Source organism: Hyla sarda, chromosome 4 (assembly GCF_029499605.1).
Source record: "Hyla sarda isolate aHylSar1 chromosome 4, aHylSar1.hap1, whole genome shotgun sequence".
Taxonomy (NCBI): Eukaryota; Metazoa; Chordata; class Amphibia; order Anura; family Hylidae; genus Hyla; species Hyla sarda.
The window spans coordinates 403,418,476-403,438,680 of NC_079192.1; the positions used below are offsets into that span (position 1 = coordinate 403,418,476).

Genomic DNA, 20,205 nt, shown 5'->3' on the forward strand with positions numbered 1-20,205 from the left:
CATCCACCACTACCTATTTGGACGTCACTACTAGTGACAGCACTCCTCCCAGAGGAACCCCGCACCAACCACCTGCACGGGGATACAAGGTGCTGATGTCTCTGACTTTTTACTTAGTGTAATCACCTTCCTCTCCATCTGGCAGATGTAAATACAGTCCCCAGTAGGTACCTCAGCCAGTCTATCTTCCCCCAGTAAGTTCCCCAGCCAGTCTATATTTCCCCTTTGACGGTGTAAATACATTCCCCAGTAAGTTCCCTCTCTAGAAAATACAAAAGAGAACAGGGTGCACACCCCTGGATGGAACCTGATGGATGAGATAGTGAAGAGCCCAATCAAAACGCACTCACCTATGTGCGAATGGAGGCACAACACTCAATGCGCTTGATCAGGAATCCTGTAATCGCAGCTGCTGCGGCTCCCAGCGTCCAGGCGCAAATATAGATAAAAGGAGATCCAAGAAAGGGAGATGAACCGCGCTGACACAAGAAGTATATATGGGTAAATTTATTGCACACAAAGGATCCACGCAACGCGTTTCAAAGCCGTTCTGGCTTTTTCGTCAGGCACACGAATCAGCGCGCTTCATCTCCCTTTCTTGGATCTCCTTTTATCAGTACTTCCCTATCAGTCTCCTACCTCCGCTGGCAGCTGTGAACATATTCCCCAGTAAGTTCCCAGTGGGTCCCCTTCCTCCTCTGGCAGCTAGTTCATTTTAAGTAGGAGGAGTAGGAGCTGAACACTTCTCTATGCCTGTGCTCACCATGTTTAAAGCATGGTCTGTCGAAACGGTGTCGCCCCTGTCCAGGGGTTGTGTCTGGTATCTCAGTTTATCTCTATTGAAGCAAATGGGGCTAAGCTGAAATAATTCAAACATGCAATACTATAAAAATTCTAGACTGTTGAGACCCAATTAGCTCCTAGCAGGCTATAACTACCCCTCCCCCTTGTTACAATAAATATTTAAATAATAACTGACACAACAACAATTCAACTTTTCCGTGGGTGGGGATCGGCCACAGCTTTATTTATAAAATTACTTATATAAATAACAATTTAACTGTAACAAAGACACCGATTGGCTTCTTGCCAACCCGAGAGGTGCTGCCACACTGTCCTGTGTGGAGGTCTACCCCGGGGTGACCCCGCTTTCACCGTCTTCTTACCGCCAAGCTGTGACTTACAATAAACAGAGATACAAAAAGGGGAGGGAGGGCAAAACTCCGGGTCCTGGGCAGATTGAGGGGGGAAGGGAGGCACCACAGCTATAAATACCCAGGGGAGGGCCCCTGAAAGCCCGGGAAACTATTAAACCCCTGATTGGTGCACTCCTTCCCCCCCCCACCCATGGGACATACCACTATAGTTACCAAGTTTTCCAGGCAGGGGAGGGGGCTATAAACCTTGCCTGTATTATTTTTTAACCCCTTAACTGCTCACCCGTCAGGGGGCAAGCTAGTTTTGCACAGCTTGCCCCTCCAATATAATGGTATTATTTGGAAATAATTGAAGCGCGGTCTATGGATGTCTTGTGTGAGAGGAGACTGTGGAAATCGAAGCGGTGGAAGGAGAAGCTGAGACACAACTGTATCATTAGCTGCAGAAACAGTAAAGATGCCTTAAAGTGGAGGAGCTCTGATCTGAGATCACAGCCGTTTCCTGCAAGGAATCTACAAAGGGACCAGCAACAATAAAACCGAACCTTCTCTGGGTAATTGGATGTAATAGGATTTTATGCAGTAAGCAGAACAGGCAGGGGAAAGGTCTAGATTCATGGATAGGGATGTACGACAAGTCTAACACACGGCAGAACCCCGCACATACAAATGGTGTTCATTAAGGGCTTCATGTGAGAGTAGAAAAACAGTGTAACCCATGTCTTTGCCTGTGCCTGATACTGCAACTTGGCCCCTTCAAGTTCAAGAATCAAGAGCCTCATAAATATGTTCCCCAGCAAGTTCCCCAGCCTCCTTCTCTCCCATAGATGTAAATACCCAGTCAGTCTGCTTCCTCCTGTGCAGCTGTAAATATAATCCCCATCCCAATCAGTCTTCTTCCCCCTCTGAAAACTGTAAATACAGTAACAAGTAAATAACCTGTCAGTCTACTTCCTCCTGTGCAGCTGTAAATATAATCCCCATCCCAATCAGTCTTCTTCCCCCTCTGAAAACTGTAAACACAGTACCAAGTAAATAACCTGTCAGTCTACTTCCTCCTGTGCAGCTGTAAATATAATCCCCATCTCAATCAGTCTTCTTCCCCCTCTGAAAACTGTAAATACAGTACCAAGTAAATAACCTCTCAGTCTACTTCCTCCTGTGCAGCTGTAAATATAATCCCCATCCCAATCAGTCTTCTTCCACCTCTGAAAATTGTAAATACAGTAACAAGTAAATAACCTGTCAGTCTACTTCCTCCTGTGCAGCTGTAAATATAATCCCCATCCCAATCAGTCTTCTTCCACCTCTGAAAACTGTAAATACAGTAGCAAGTAAATAACCTGTCAGTCTGCTTCCTCCTGTGCAGCTGTAAATATAATCCCCATTAAGTTCCCAGTCAGTCTCCTTCCTCCTCTGGGAGCTGTATATAGTCTTTGGGGATAATTTACTAGGTGTCCGTGTCTGTGGCTGCTGTTGTGCCCAGAAATTTACAACAGCACCCAAGGCAGGAATGTAAACCAGCTACACCATAATATAGTGCACAAATGACAGCACTATAAATTACCTAAATAATACCATCATATAGTGCACAAATGACAGCACTATACAGTACCTAAATAATACCATCATATAGTGCACAAATAACAGAACTATGTAGTATCTACACAATGCCCAAATAATACCGCTATATATTGCACAAATAACACTAAAAATTATGCCCAAATAATACCATCATATAATGTATGAATAATAGCACTATGAAATACCCAAATAATCCTACTATGTAGTGCATACATAACAAGACTATACAGTACCTAAATAATTCCATCATATAGCGCACAAAAAAAACAGCACTATACGGTACCTAAATAATACCAACATATAGTGCACAAATAACACTATACAATACCTAAATAATACCAACATATAGTGCACAAATAACACTATACAATACCTAAATAATACCAACATATAGTGCACAAATAACACTATACAATACCTAAATAATACCAACATATAGTGCACAAATAACACTATACAATACCTAAATAATACCAACATATAGTGCACAAATAACAGCGCTACGAAAAACCCAAATAATACCGCCATATAGTGCACAAATAACACTAAACTATGTCCAATTAATAACCTCATATGAAGTACCAAAAAAAATACCACCATATAGAGCTCAAATGTCACTAAACAATTCCCAAATAATCCCATCATGCAATGCATGAATAAAAGCACTATGAAATACCAACCACCATATATGAAATTTAGTCACTATATAGTACACAGACAACAACACTATACACTGCCTAAATAATACCACCATATAGTGCACAAATAACACTATACAGTGACTAAATTTCATATTCTATACAAATAACAGCACTATGCAATGCCCAAATATTACCATCATATAGTGCACCAATAACAGTACTATCCAATGCCCAGATAATACCGCCATATGATTCACATAAAATTTCCCCATTACTAGAAATAATCAGATTACACCAAACAATCCCCTATTAATGTATTTGTTTTGTCCAGTAAGGACAATAGTTGATAAGAAGAGAGCGTGGTGGATTAGCCACAGTCCACGCAGCAGCTCACGCTTTCCTTTCCTTTATGTTCTCGCTATTTGTTTGATAGAAATAACTTTGTGCACGAGGATAATCCCTTCAATTGTGCAAATAAATTAAATTTCTCCTCTGCTCCGCCGCTCTAAGATGTTTTGAGCAGAATGTAAATGTCCTTAAATATTCTTCAAAGACGGATAAAACAAAACAAATGTGAGTCCCCCCCCCCCCCCCCCTTTAAATCTTGTGGCCAAAGCTTGAATTATATGCCCGGATCATTCTCAGCTTTCTGTGCCCGATGCACTGTAGATTGGGTCGTCAATGTGTGTGAGTGGCCATATAGTGCATCAAAGGCCTAACATATATGTAGCCGTGGCCACATGGTGCTAAACGGACCGGACATATATGGCCATATAGGGCAGAGCAGGCCTTACATATATGGCCATATAGGGCAGAGCAGGCCTTACATATATGGCCATATAGGGCAGAGCAGGCCTTACATATATGGCCATATAGGGCAGAGCAGGCCTTACATATTTGCAGCCGTGGCCATATAGTGCAGGACAGGCCTTATATATAGTGCAGAACAGTACAATACCCAAATAATACCACAATATACTGCACAAATAACAACACTGTGCTCTGCACAAATAACACCAACATCTTCCAGTACACGAGTAAAAAACAAACAAAACATGCAGTTGCCTAGAGCGCCCTCTTGATAGGGGCACCGCTCTGCCCGCTGCAAGAAAGTTAGTAACCAGCTGCATCTGAAGCACCTGCCACTCATCCGAAGCACCCACCCAGCCAGAACCGCCTTCACGTAAGAAGGGGGATTGTTACAGTGTGTCACCCCAGTAGTAGGTACATGAGGAGTGGGTTTGTTACAGTGTGTCACCCCAGTAGTAAGGTGGGGCTTGTCAAAGGGAGGAGCCAATGGGCGCAGTCAAAGGGCGGCAAATTTGTTTTCATCTTTGCACCATCCCTGAGTACAAGGATAACATACATTAGTAACACAAAAGTACTACTACAGTACTCAAGTAGCAGTGTTATACTGTGCTCAAATAAAACTGTCCCATATAGTGCACAAACTATACCACCATATACTGCCTAAATATTAGCACTTTGGCGCTGGTCTCTGTAATGAGTTGATGCCAAAACATTAGGTACTTGTACTTCTTTTTAGTAATGTATAGTAATTTAAGAGTAGTAAATACAGTAACCACCCGACATGCGATGGCCCCGACATATGATCAAATCGACATACGATGCTTTTATATGTCGGGGCCATTGCATTAACTGCTTTCCGACAGCGCAAAATGCTTAAGCTGCTGTCGGATAGCAGTTTAAGCATCCCGGATAGGTTCACTTACCTATCCCTGCTGCTCCGGGTCCACTTCGCGATCCTCCGGCGTCTTCTGCATCTTCTCCGGGGTCGGGGCCTCGCTTTCCGGCGTCGTTCTTACGTCGCTGCGCACGCCGTGCGTAATAACGTCACCAGAAAGCGAGGCCCGGACCCCGGAGAAGATGCGGAAGAAGCCCGAGGATCCCGAAGAAGACGCCGGAGCAGCGGGACAGCATCGGGAGCGGACAGGACGCGGTCCGGAGCGGCGGGGACAGGTGAGTATTAAATGCACTTTTTACATTGCACGAATCCCTCATCATACGATGGATTTGACAAACGATGGGTCGTTTGGAACGAATTACCATCGTATGTTGAGGGACCACTGTACTCCTGAGGTTCTTTAACGTGGGCCAATTATTGCCTCATATAAAAGTCGCATTGATCAGCTGAACGGCTGCGATGGTGCGGCCTGTAAAACTTGTACACAGTTGATTGGTGCTCGTATGTGGCGGTCATCTGCCTGAGCTGTGGACAGCAGGGGGCACCTGCCGCTCTATATTCCTATACCGTCCCCTTTACTTCTCCGTACATGGATTACTCGCACGGTAATCCTCCACACTATCAGCACATGTGTCTTTTGCGCGGTAGCTCGGGGACACAGTCAGGTGTGACCATGCCTTAAGCTTTAATTAGACAGGGAGGCTTTACTGCTGTCACAGATGCCTGGATTTGTCTAAGCATGAAGAGGCGATGAAATCTGCGATGGGGCCCATTGGCCGCGGCATCATGGAAACCGCACTAATCACTTAATCAAGACATCATCCGAAATTACCGGCAAAGGAGAAAAGTAAATATTGGTACAAAGTCATCATTTTGTTTCGGGCTCAGGGGTGTGGCACGGTAGAGGGTGATGTGCCAGAGATGGCGACTGACGCAAACTACTTATACTGTATCATCTGAATATCTATTGTAGAACATTGAGTTGTGGCTGACAACGCTTATTGCCGTCATTGCTGTATACTGTATACAAACTGTATACTGCAAAGAGTCTCAATTATACCAGGACAATGCCATGAGCTTGACCAAAAATAGAGGTGGAGTTTATGTAAACTCCACCAAAAGTATGAATTTTCGGGGGAAGATTTCCCGCTCCCAGGTGTTTTTATACAGGTAACGAGATTCCAAACTCTCCACCATGGCCAAGACTAAAGAGACTCCTGGCATTACACTGGAATGAAGCTCATTGGGCATTGTTGTATGGGCAGTGTATAAAGGGGTATTCTGCTGCCCCAGTGTTTGGAACATTTTGTTCCAAATGCTGGGGACAGGCGGCGGGGGTCGTGATGTCACACTACGTCCCCTTGTGATGTCACGCCACGCCCCCTCAATGCAAGTCTATGGGAGGGGGCGAATGCCCCCTCCCATAGACTTGCATTGAGGGGGCATGGCAAGACATCATGAGGGGCGTGGAGGGGACATGGTGAGACATCAGGAGGGGCATGGAGGGGGTATGGCGAGACATCAGGAGGGGCGTGGCAACCCGCACCCAGCATTCTACACAAATGCCAGGTGATGCACAGAGATAACGGGGGTTCCAGCTGCGGGACCCCCGAGATCAGACATCTTATCCCCTATCCAAAGGCTTACCTGACATACCCCATACACATGAATGCTGGTCTAGCATGGGTAAACCATTGCCAGGCTCCTCCTGAATTACAAAAAGATCCTTCTTCATCTGCCATCTGGGCACCAAAAACATTATGGGGGACATTTATCAAAACCTGTCCAGAGGAAAAAATACTGACTTGCCCATAGCAACCAATCAGATCACTTCTTTCATTTTTGAAAGGGCCTCTGCAAAATGAAAGAAGCGATCTGATTGGTTGCTATGGGCAACACAGTAACTTTTCCTCTGGAGAGGATTTGGTAAATCTCCCCCCCCCCCCAGGTGGTGGCCTGATCCATTCAAAATTGGTGGGTTTGGCTAACACAAGTCTAACATATATGGCCAGCTTTGGCGGTAAGAACTCATTGCTATGTAGTTGGCACAAAACACACTTGGGTAATCCTGTGTTAATGGAGGGAAATTGCCACCAATTGGCATCACTGTGAAGGGTAGGGTAGATGCCCACACACTGTTAGGGATCATTATGTTGACCATACGTCTTGTTTTGACTGGGACAGTCCCATTTTTTCCTTTGTTTTTAGCCTGTCCTGTCTTTTTATTAAGAATTTAGTTTGTGTCCCATCTTAAACAAAAGGGGGGAAAAAAACTAAATGTTTTTGTTTTTTGTTATTTTTTTTGTCCTGCTGAACCCCTGGTCTTTTTTCTCAAAATGGCCACGGCCCGTGCCACCTGATCCTAAATCGACAGCCGGTGCACCTGCCACTAAAGTGGGTACTCCGCTGGAATTTTTTTTTTATAAATCAACTGATGCCAGAAAGTTAAACAGATTTGTACATTACTTCTATTTAAAAATCTTAATCCTCCCAGTACTTATCATCTGCTGTATGCTTCACAGGAAGTTGTGTAGTTCTTTCCAGTCTGACCAGGGTCAATGACACTTCTGTGAAAAAACACTGATTGACAATCAATTTCACATGCTGTTGTGCAAATGGAACAGACAACAGGTGGAAATTATAGGCAATTAGCAAGACACCCCCAATAAAGGAGTGGTTCTGCAGGTGGTGACCACAGACCACTTCTCAGTTCCTATGCTTCCTGGCTGATGTTTTGGTCACTTTTGAATGCTGGCGGTGCTTTCACTCTAGTGGTAGCATGAGACGGAGTCTACAACCCACACAAGTGGCTCAGGTAGTGCAGCTCATCCAGGATGGCACATCAATGCGAGCTGTAGCAAGAAGGTTTGCTGTGTCTGTCAGCGTAGTGTCCAGAGCAAGGAGGCGCTACCAGGAGACAGGCCGGTACATCAGGAGACGTGGAGGAGGCCGTAGGAGGGCAACAACCCAGCAGCAGGACCGCTACCTCTGCCTTTGTGCAATGAGGAGCAAGAGGAGCACAGCCAGAGCCCTGCAAAATGACCTCCAGCAGGATACAAATGTGCATGTGTCCACTCAAATGGTCAGAAACAGACTCCATGAGGGTGGTATGAGGCCCGATGTCCACAGGTGGGGGTTGTGCCTACAGCCAAAACTGTGTAGGACGTTTGGCATTTGCCAGAGAACACCAAGATTGGAGAATTCACCACTGGCGCCCTGTACTCTTCACAGATGAAAGCAGGTTCACACTGAGCACATGTGACAGAGTCTGGAGACGCCGTGGAGAACGTTCTGCTGCCTGCAACATCCTCCAGCATGACCGGTTTGGTGGTGGGTCAGTAATGGTGTGGGGTGGCATTTCTTTGGGGGCCGCACAGCTCTCCATGTGCTTGCCAGAGGTAGCCTGACTGCCATTAGGTGCCGAGATGAGATCCTCAGACCCCTTGTGAGACCATATGCTGGTGCGGTTGGCCCTGGGTTCCTCCTAATGCAAGACAATGCTAGATCTCATGTGGCAGGAGTGTCAGCAGTTCCTGCAAGAGGAAGGCATTGATGCTATGGACTCTGGCCCGCCCGTTCCCCAGACCTGAATCCGATTGAGCACATCTGGGACATCATGTCTCGCTCCATCCACCACAGACTGTCCAGGAGTTGGCGGATGCTTTAGTCCAGGTCTGGGAGGACATCCCTCAGGAGACCATCCTCCACCTCATCAGGATCATGCCCAGGCGTTGTAGGGAGGTCATACGGGCACGTGGAGGCCACACACACTACTGAGCCTCATTGTGACTTGTTTTAAGGACATTACATAAAGTTGGATCAGCCTGTAGTGTGGTTTTCCACTGTGACTTTGAGTGTGACTCCATATCCAGACCTCCATGGGTTGATACATTTGATTTCCATTGATAATTTTTGTGTGATTTTGTTGTCAGCGCATTCAACTATGTAAAGACGAAAGTATTTCATACGATTAGTTCATTCATTCAGATCTAGGACGTGTTATCTTAGTGTTCCCTTTATTTTTTTGAGCAGTGTATAAATGGGGCAGTATAAGAGCTTAGAACTATATATGAGGTCAGTTTAGGGGCCTACAACTATATTTGGGGGCAGTATATGGGCATAACACTATGTATGGAGGTAGTATAAGGGCCTACAGCTATATAGAGGGGCAGTTTGAGGGCCTACAACTATAAATGGGGGCCTAAAACTATGTACAGTGGTCCCTCAACATACGATGGTAATCCGTTCCAAACGGACCATCGTTTGTTGAAACCATCGTATGTTGAGGGATCCGTGCAATGTAAAGTATAGGACAGTGGTCTACAACCTGCGGACCTCCAGATGTTGCAAAACTACAACACCCAGCATGCCCGGACAGCCAACGGCTGTCCGGGCATGCTGGGTGTTGTAGTTTTGCAACATCTGGAGGTCCGCAGGTTGAAGACCACTGGTATTGGAGGTTATACTCATGTGTCCCCGCCGCTCCGGACCGTCCCCGCTGCCCTGGATGTCGCCGTCCATCGCTGTCGCCGCGTCCCCGAGGTGTCCCCGACGCTCCGGCAAGGCCTCTGCTTCCCCGGCATCCTCGCTCTCCGTCGCCGCCATCACGTCACTCCGCACGCCGCTCCTATTGGATGACGGGACGGCGTGCGCGGCGACGTGATGACGACGATGGAGAGCGCCGACGATGCAGGGGATCCCGAAGAGGACGCGCCGGAGCCCCGAGGACAGGTAAGTGATCGTCAGCGGACCACACGGGGCACCGTAAACGGCTATCCGGTGGCAGCTGAAGCAGTCTGCGCTGCCGGATAGCCGTTTATGCGATGGCCCCGACATACAAAAGCATCGTATGTTGATGCTGCCTTCAACATGCGATGGACTCTGAGAGACCATTGTATGTTGAAATTACCGTATATCGGGGCCATCGTAGGTCGGGGGGGGGGGGGGGGGGGTCAATGTATAACTTATTACAAAACCCTGTCCTGTTCCCATATGTCAATATTTTTGTTCCCAAGGAGATACGGGCAGCCTGAATAAAGCCTATTTCACAAGGCCGATGACAGTGTGCGGTGATCTCCCGGCACAACAAGACCTGAGAGAATAAGCCCGTGTGCGCATGACGTTCTATTAGTCTCTGCGCTCCACACAATGGGGGAGATTTATCCAAACCTGTCCAGAGGAAAAGTTGCCCAGTTGCCCATAGCAACCAATCAGATCGCTACTTTCATTTTGCAGAAGTCTTGTTAAAAATGAAAGCAGCAATCTGATTGGTTGCTATGGGCAACTGGGCAACTTTCCCTCTGGACGGGTTTTGATAAATCTCCCCCAATGTTGTTTCCTTTCAAGCAGATACTTAGTATTTCCTATGAATTTTTCCGTCCACATCGACTGCTCCTCATTATTTCCTCTCTATAGTTATCTCCGGCATACAAATCGCCCTAATGATGCGTTATGTAACGGGATAAGAGGTAGTAAGGGGGGGGGGGGGGGGGGGTAAACACAAAAACAAACCCAGAAATATCTGGAACATTTGCCGTTCTATCTGAGCTAAGATTCAATTTGTATGAGACTTCTGGCTCGGGGCCGGTGTTATGAGTGTGCGCAACGCTTGTCCGAGACGTTTTATGTTTAGCGAAGCTGTTGTAGGAAAAAAAATATTTGTGTAGGTTCATAGTGTTAGGGCCATTAGCTGTTTATTTTATTGTCTTACTATGCCAAATCCTATCTGCTCGGCTTTAGACAGCTTGTTTACACAACGTCAGCGTCTGTCGGATCCGCCGCCAAGGATAGCGGTGGCAGTAAAATCCGCACACATGGTCAGTGGCACAGAGTTCACCACCGGTAGACGAAGCCGTCCCAGCCAAGGGAAGCCGAGCGATTGTCATATGGGATGCGGAAAATGTGTTCGCTGGCAGGAAAATAAATAGAAAATGGTAGTTTTTATGATTTTTTTTTTTAATCATTAAAAAAAGAAATAAATAAATAAAAATGAATCATTATTGTTTAATTAAAAAAATATATATACATGTGGGATGAAAATAATTGTGTAAGACTGTGTTAATTGGTATCTTATGTCTTATTTGTGTTATTTTTGTGTCGTTTAAATAACTCCATAAAGTACCAGTTAAAGGGGTACTCCGGTGAAAAACAATAATTCTTTTTTACAATCAGCTGGTGCCAAAAAGTTATACAGATTTGTAAATGACTTCTATTTAAAAATCTTAATCCTTCCAGTACTTATCAGCTGCAGAGGAAGTTCATTTATTTTTTAATTTATTTTCTGTCTGACCACAGTGCTCTCTGCTGACAGTCCAGTCCAGAGCAGGAGCAAATCCACATAGCAAACCTCTCCTGCTCTGGACAGTTCCTGACATGGACAGATGTGTCGGCAGAGAGCACTGTGGTCAGACAGAAAAGAAATTCCAAAAGAAAAGAACTTCCTCTATAGTATACAGCAGCTAATAAGTACTGGAAGGATTAAGATTTTGTTAATAGAAGTCATTTACAAATCTGTTTAACTTTCTGGCACCAGTGGATTAAAAAAAAAAATGTTTTCCACCAGAGTACCCCTTTAAAGAATGCAGAGAAGTGTGTTGTGACCTTTTTGACTCCACAGGGGAGGAGCTAATTGTGGGGAGGAGCACTTTACAACCACTTACTGGCACTTTGCAAGGCAATTGAAGGGTTAAATTGTGTACTAACTTACCAACCCTCATCTGACAAAGAAAATATGAATGTAGGATTATTGTCCGTGCCAATAGAAATGATCACTTTTATAGCAAACCAGGGGGTATTTTCTTGGTGTTCATCAGACCTCTTTGACTCCGCAGGGGAGGAGCTTACTGACACTTATCGTCTATCACTGTCACTCGATGGTGATTGAATGGTTGAATCATAAACAACGTTAGCTATCCTTTTTCATTACAAAGGCACTGTCATTTTGGCAAACTTTGTATAGATCAATAGTACAAGTGAATATAAGAAACTTTGACACATATTGTATTAGACAAAAATGCTTCTTTCTTTTGTTATCAAACTCTTCCTCCCCCCCCCCCCCCCTTTCTGCTGCTCAAAGTTTCTTCTCTGAAAATCCGCTCCGCTTTGTATTGTCTGCAAGACAAGCAATACAAGTCTATGGAGGGGGGAAGAGGGAGCTCCGCCCACCAGCTCTGGTCGAACTGCAAATTATAGATGAAGCCTGCAGAGCAGATATCTACAGAGGAATCCTATATACAAGTTAAATAATGGCCAGAAATAGTGCTGCTCCTCATGTACACACACAGGGCAGTGCATAAGTACCAGTTAGAGAATGCAGAGAAGTGTGCCATGAGACCTCTTTGACTCCGCAGGGGAGGAGCTAACTGAGGGGAGGAGCTAACTGAGGGGAGGAGCATTTTATTGCACTCTGGACAGCGAGGTAAAATCATGTACTAAGTTAACAATCATTGTTTTATAAAAGAAATCAAATATGTAGGATAAAAACATGTGTGTCATGTGACTTCTTTGACTCCGCAGGGGAGGAGCTAACAGAGGGAAGAACATTTTACAACCACTGACTGGCAATATGGGAGGCCATTGAATGGAAAAATCATGAACTGAGTTAACCGATCCTTGTTTAATAAAAGAAAATATAAATTTGGGTGAAAATAATTCTCTTTGAATGTGTTGATTGGAATAGTCTTTCTAAAGGGAGTTTGTTTTGCGATCCAAATGGACTCTTCACTTCTGTTCCAGCTCTAGGATAAGAAGTCAATCCTTGTCCCTTGACTTCATGCCTTGTCTGCATGCAGGAGAATCAGGAGAAGCCTTTTGATATCTAAGCAGGTTGACCTAGGGGGAGGAATATTTAAAGGGGTTCTCCACCATAAGATTTTAGTATGTACCTGGCAGACAGTAATGGACATGATTAGGATCTGCGCTTGTCTTGGGGCTAAGTGACTATGTTGTGAGATTACCATAACACTGTGGCTACCTGTTTGTGAACTGGTATTTCCTGTTTGACTTTTCTTTTTTTGACTACAAATCCCACAATGCCATTTTCCTCGCTCCCACACATCAGCCACCCCACCCATTGAAACATAAATGAGCTGCATCCATTCAAAAGACCTGTGGTTTTCAATCAGGTTGCCTACAGCTGTTACATTAGTTGCAGATTGATCTCTCTCCCACCAAGCGATCCCTCCACCCATTGAAGCAGGCAGGCTCCCTGTCACCAGCTGATTAGTGATGTCAGGTCTCGGCCGCATTGCAACATGGGAAAAATCTGAGACAACAGTCATTTTGTATGCTGTTAAAAATAAATATTGGGGTGAAAATCACAGAAGAATTGTGAGAAAACCGTCACACACAGGTACAGACACTATATTATGAACTACACTAACTTTACAGCCCCTGTAGCATAGTCAAATAAAAAAAATAATCCTGGAATATCCCTTTAACAACTCCTGACTGACACTTTGGAAACTGGTTAGTCGGCGTTATTGCAACTTTTAGTTACAGTTGTGGTTAAGCTTTTCTGCCACCTGCCCTGGATCTCATGGCTATGGCAGTATGGCGTGATAGTAGCTGTTCTGGCAATATGTGCAGCTGAAGTGCCACATTGTTGACTGACAGTGAGGTCACAGTGTACATACATTTCATTACTGATCCTGTACTGATCCTGAGTTATATCCTGTATTATACTCCAGAGCTGTACTCACTATTCTACTGGTGGGGTCACTGTGTACATACATTACATTACTGATCCTGTACTGATCCTGAGTTATATCCTGTATTATACTCCAGAGCTGTACTCACTATTCTTCTGGTGAGGTCACTGTGTACATACATTACATTACTTATCCTGTACTGACCCCGAGTTATATCCTGTATTATACTCCAGAGCTGTACTCACTATTCTGCTGGGGAGGTCACTGTGTACATAAATTTCATTACTGATCCTGTACTGATCCTGAGTTATATCCTGCATTATACTCCAGAGCTGTACTCACTATTCTGCTGGTGAGGTCACTGTGTACATACATTACATTACTTATCCTGTACTGATCCTGAGATATATCCTGTATTATACTCCAGAACTGTACTCACTATTCTGCTGGTGAGGTCACTGTGTACATACATTACATTACTGATCCTGTACTGATCCTGAGTTATATCCTGTATTATACCCCAGAGCTGTACTCACTATTCTGCTGGTGAGGTCACTGTGTATATACATTACATTACTGATCCTGTACTGATCCTGAGTTATATTCTGTATTATACTCCCGAGCTGTACTCACTATTCTGCTGGTGAGGTCACTGTGTACATACATTACATTACTGATCCTGTACTGATCCTGAGTTATATTCTGTATTATACTCCAGAGCTGTACTCACTATTCTGATGGTGGGGTCACTGTGTACATACATTACATTACTTATCCTGTACTGATCCTGAGTTATATCCTGTATTATACCCCAGAACTGTACTCACTATTCTGCTGGTGAGGTCACTGTGTATATACATTACATTACTGATCCTGTACTGATCCTGAGTTATATCCTGTATTCTACATCTGTCAGAAACATCTTCCACAAGTCAAAGTGATTTTCTAATATGTATCGGATGGTTTTAAAGCTATGCACCAGAATGGCCAGCAGGTTGCGCCCTTTGGCACAACTATGATCGTACACTGAATGTTCCTGCTGAGACAATGTGGTTGTGATTGGGTTAAAAATTGTGAAAATGTGCAGAAAATGGGAAAGACGCGAGCTTCCTCACAACCACATGGAACTGGGCAGGTACAGCATTACAACCTGCCACAAAACTTCCTAAGATTATAATAGACATTATACAGTATATAAATGAGGGACAATGTGACGCATCACATCCGAGACAGAAGGAAATGTTCATCGGAAAGAAGAATTCAAGAAATCTAATGGTCTGATGCCCGGTGTTTATCTATAAATGGTAGAAAAGCAGATGGATAATGTTCAGTGGGTGTATAAAGGGTTGGTCCTAATAATGCGTGACATTCTCTAATATCTATCTATCTCATATCTATCTATCTCCTATCTATCTATCTCATATCTATCTATCTATCTATCTATCTATCTATCTATCTATCTCATATCGATCTATCTATCTATCTCATATCGATCTATCTATCTATCTATCTACCTCATATCTATCTATCTATCTCATATATATCTATCTCATATCTATCTATCTATCTCATATCTATCTATCTATCTCATATCTATCTATCTATCTATCTATCTATCTCATATCTATCTCATATCTATCTATCTCTTATCTATCTCATATCTATCTATCTCATATCTATCTATCTATCTATCTATCTATCTCATATCTATCTATCTCATATCTATCTATCTCATATCTATCTATCTATCTCATATCTATCTCATATCTATCTATCTATCTCATATCTATCTATCTATCTATCTATCTCATATCTATCTATCTCATATCTATCATCTATCTATCTCATATATATCTATCTATCTCATATCTATCTATCTATCTCATATCTATCTATCTATCTCATATATATCTATCTATCTCATATCTATCTATCTATCTCATATCTATCTATCTCATATCCATCTATCTCATATCTATCTATCTATCTCATATCTATCTATCTATCTCATATCTATCTATCTCATATCTATCTATCTCATATCTATCTATCTCATATCTATCTATCTCATATCTATCTATCTCATATCTTTCTATCTCATATCTATCTATCCCATAATTATCTATCTATCTTAGATATTCCTATGTTCTATAGGGAATATGCAGGAATTCCATGCTACATGCCGTCCACCTGTTGGGTACTACTATATATAGTTTGGCGGATCTTCCTGGCTACAGAACAGCTGGGCCTTGGATGAATGATACGGATATTTCCACTACAGACGTCTACAGTGCGGAAACTTCTACTGATCCGTGTACATCCCCAGACCCTACAAGTTATCCTGGTTTGTGGCCATTTTTCTGGCATAAAAAAGTGCCAAGTTTATGTGTAAGCCCCACTTTTTGAAATTGTGGAAAAGCTATTTTCCTGATTTTGCGAGTTTTCAGGTGTAAACATTGATACATTCCCTCGTCCATGCTCGGCCACGAGAAGACCGATGAGACATTGGAGGAAGCAGGAGGTGGTGCACATGGGGCAATAACTCAGTTTACTGCCCCGTATCTAAATAGACTGGCCAAGGTAGAATAGCTCTCTGGCGCCCCCCTGGCACACAGCACCTTGGGCACATGGCGCACCAGCCTACTCTCCAGCTACACCCGGCTTGTGCAGAAAGAAGACGCATGAAGTATCTGTTATAGACACAATATAAGAAACTACCGGTATACTCCATTATGTCACTGGGGCTGAGGATTTACAAACAGGAGCCTCCGAAAATATTACATTTCACCAAGAAAATATTGACAAGAAGATTTACTGAGAAAAAACAGGAAGAAGAAAACTCCATGATGTTCTCCAAGTTACCAAGAAGATACATTGGAGGTTAGACGAGCTATAGGTGACCATGGGAGATAGAGAGCAGGTAATGGTGACCATGGGACATAGAGAGCAGGTATAGGTGACCATGGGAGATAGAGAGCAGGTATAGGTGACCATGGGACATAGAGAGCAGGTATAAGTGATCATGGGAGATAGAGAGCAGGTAATGGTAACCATAGAAGATAGAGAGCAGGTAATGGTGACCATGGGAGATAGAGAGCAGGTAATGGTGACCATAGGAGATAGAGAGCAGATATAGGTGACCATGGGAGATAGAGAGCAGGTATAGGTGACCATGGGAGATAGAGAGCAGGTATAGGTGACCATGGGAGATAGAGAGTAGGTAATGGTGACCATAGAAGATAGAGAGCAGGTAATGGTGACCATGGAAGATAGACAGCAGGTATAGGTGACCATGAAAGATAGCAGGTAATGGTGACCATGGGAGATAGAGAGCAGGTATAGGTGATCATGGGACATAGAGAGCAGGTATAGGTGACCATGGGAGATAGAGAGCAGGTATAGGTGACCATGGGAGATAGAGAGCAGGTATAGGTGACCATGGGAGATAGAGAGCAGGTAATGGTGACCATGGGAGATAGAGAGCAGGTATAGGTGACCATGGGACATAGAGAGCAGGTATAGGTGACCATGGGAGATAGAGAGCAGGTATAGGTGACCATGAGAGATAGAGAGCAGGTATAGGTGACCATGGGACATAGAGAGCAGGTATAGGTGACCATGGGACATAGAGAGCAGGTAATGGTGACCATGGGACATAGAGAGCAGGTAATGGTGACCATGGGAGATAGAGAGCAGGTATAGGTGACCATGGGACATAGAGAGCAGGTATAGGTGACCATGGGAGATAGAGAGCAGGTATAGGTGACCATGGGAGATAGAGAGCAGGTATAGGTGACAATGGGACATAGAGAGCAGGTAATGGTGACCATAGAAGATAGAGAGCAGGTATAGGTGACCATGGGAGATAGAGAGCAGGTAATGGTGACCATGGGAGATAGAGAGCAGGTAATGGTGACCATGGGAGATAGAGAGCAGGTATAGATGACCATGGGACATAGAGAGCAGGTAATGGTGACCATGGGAGATAGAGAGCAGGTATAGGTGACCATGGGACATAGAGAGCAGGTATAGGTGACCATGGGAGATAGAGAGCAGGTATAGGTGACCATGGGAGATAGAGAGCAGGTATAGGTGACCATGGGACATAGAGAGCAGGTAATGGTGACCATAGAAGATAGAGAGCAGGTATAGGTGACCATGGAACATAGAGAGGAGGTAATGGTGACCATGGGACATAGAGAGCAGGTAATGGTGACCATGGGACATAGAGAGCAGGTATAGGTGACCATGGGACATAGAGAGCAGGTATAAGTGACCATGGGAGATAGAGAGCAGGTAATGGTGACCATAGAAGATAGAGAGCAGGTAATGGTGACCATGGGAGATAGAGAGCAGGTAATGGTGACCATGGGAGATAGAGAGCAGATATAGGTGACCATGGGAGATAGAGAGCAGGTATAGGTGACCATGGGAGATAGAGAGCAGGTATAGGTGACCATGGGAGATACAGAGCAGGCATAGGTAACCATGGGAGATAGAGAGCAGGTAATGGTGACCATGGAAGATAGACAGCAGGTATAGGTGACCATGAAAGATAGCAGGTAATGGTGACCATGGGAGATAGAGAGCAGGTATAGGTGATCATGGGACATAGAGAGCAGGTATAGGTGACCATGGGAGATAGAGAGCAGGTAATGGTGACCATGGGACATGGAGAGCCGGTATAGGTGACCATGGGAGATAGAGAGCAGGTATAGGTGACCATGGGAGATAGAGAGCAGGTATAGGTGACCATGGGAGATAGAGAGCAGGTATAGGTGACCATGGGAGATAGAGAGCAGGTATAGGTGACCATGGGAGATAGAGAGCAGGTATAGGTGACCATGGGAGATAGAGAGCAGGTATAGGTGACCATGGGAGATAGAGAGCAGGTATAGGTGACTATGGATGATAGAGAGCAGGTATAGGTGACTATGGATGATAGAGAGCAGGTATTGGTGACTATGGGTGATAGAGAGCAGGTATAGGTGACTATGGATGATAGAGAGCAGGTATAGGTGACCATGGGAGATAGAGAGCAGGTATAGGTGACTATGGATGATAGAGAGCAGGTATAGGTGACCATTGGAGATAGAGAGCAGGTATAGGTGACTATGGATGATAGAGGGCAGGTATAGGTGACCATGGGAGATAGAGAGCAGGTATAGGTGACTATGGATGATAGAGAGCAGGTATAGGTGACTATGGATGATAGAGAGCAGGTATAGGTGACTATGGATGATAGAGAGCAGGTATAGGTGACTATGGATGATAGAGAGCAGGTATAGGTGACTATGGATGATAGAGAGCAGGTATTGGTGACTATGGATGATAGAGAGCAGGTATAGGTGACTATGGATGATAGAGAGCAAGATAAAGGCACCCACCGCGTTATACTGGGGTCCATGAAAGACACAGGAGGGAAGAGGTCACCATAGAGATACAAAGATGGGTATAGACGAGCAGAAAGGTTCACAGCAGATATAGGGGACCATGAAAGATACAAATCCTGATAAAGACAACCAAAGGGGAATCCTGGGGACCAGAATGACAGAAATGATGACAGGACATGTACACAAGGGTATACAAGGCTATGGATCCACGGGAATGATGACAGCCTCTGTACATCGCTACAGAATATGTTGGCGCCTCCTAGCAGAGAAGACCATTGAACTATAAAGAACTTACCTTTGAGCTGAGGGGAGTTCTCTGTCCAAACCCTGGCTCAGGCATCCTCACCCAAATCCTATACTCCAAGGTGGAAAAGTAACTCATAGCATAGAGAACGTGAGGGGTTAAATCCTCGTCATGAGAGCAGAGGGGGGTCTGAGGGTCTTGGGTGGGGGGGACAATAATTCCACAGGATTCCGATGTGGTGTAAGGGATAAGCGAAGTATCTCCAGCTCCAGATCCCGGCACTTTGTGGGGAAGTGTCAGGATGAATGTCCCCTCCGTGAGCTCATTGTCTTCTCCTCACTCCCCTCCTCTGCTGGCGGCCATCCAAATCTGAGGGGTCAGATGGTGCCTGAGCGCCTCTCCGGGTGACAGCTCCGATGTGAGGGATCTGGGCAATTACTGAGAGTCTTCAGCTGCCAGCCTCAGTGCCCCCACCCATGTAACACCCCCTACACACACTGCCCCCACCCGTGTAACACCCCCTATACACACTGCCCCACCCATGTAACACCCCCTATACACACTGCCCCCACCCATGTAACACCCCCCTATACACACTGCCCCCACCCATGTAACACCCCCTATACACACACACTGCCCCCACCCATGTAACACCCCCTATACACACACACACTGCCCCCACCCATGTAACACCCCCTATACACACACACTGCCCCCACCCATGTAACACCCCCTATACACACACACTGCCCCCACCCATGTAACACCCCCTATACACACACACTGCCCCCACCCATGTAACACCCCCTATACACACTGCCCCCACCCATGTA

The 20,205-nt window shown here is 44.8% G+C and overlaps 1 protein-coding gene across 3 annotated transcripts in view; it reads right to left on the reverse strand.

Annotated features, from left to right (window-relative positions):
- Positions 1 to 19,837, reverse strand: part of SHISAL1 (shisa like 1) — a 118,856-nt gene extending 99,019 nt beyond the window's left edge. For 2 of the 3 annotated variants that reach the window (XM_056517434.1, XM_056517431.1), the window contains exon 1: positions 19,424 to 19,837. The gene's annotated coding sequence lies outside the window, so the exon portion shown is untranslated. The remainder of the gene's footprint in view (positions 1 to 19,423) is intronic. The other variant, XM_056517432.1, reaches the window with a different exon arrangement.
- Between the last annotated feature and the right edge of the window lie 368 nt (positions 19,838 to 20,205).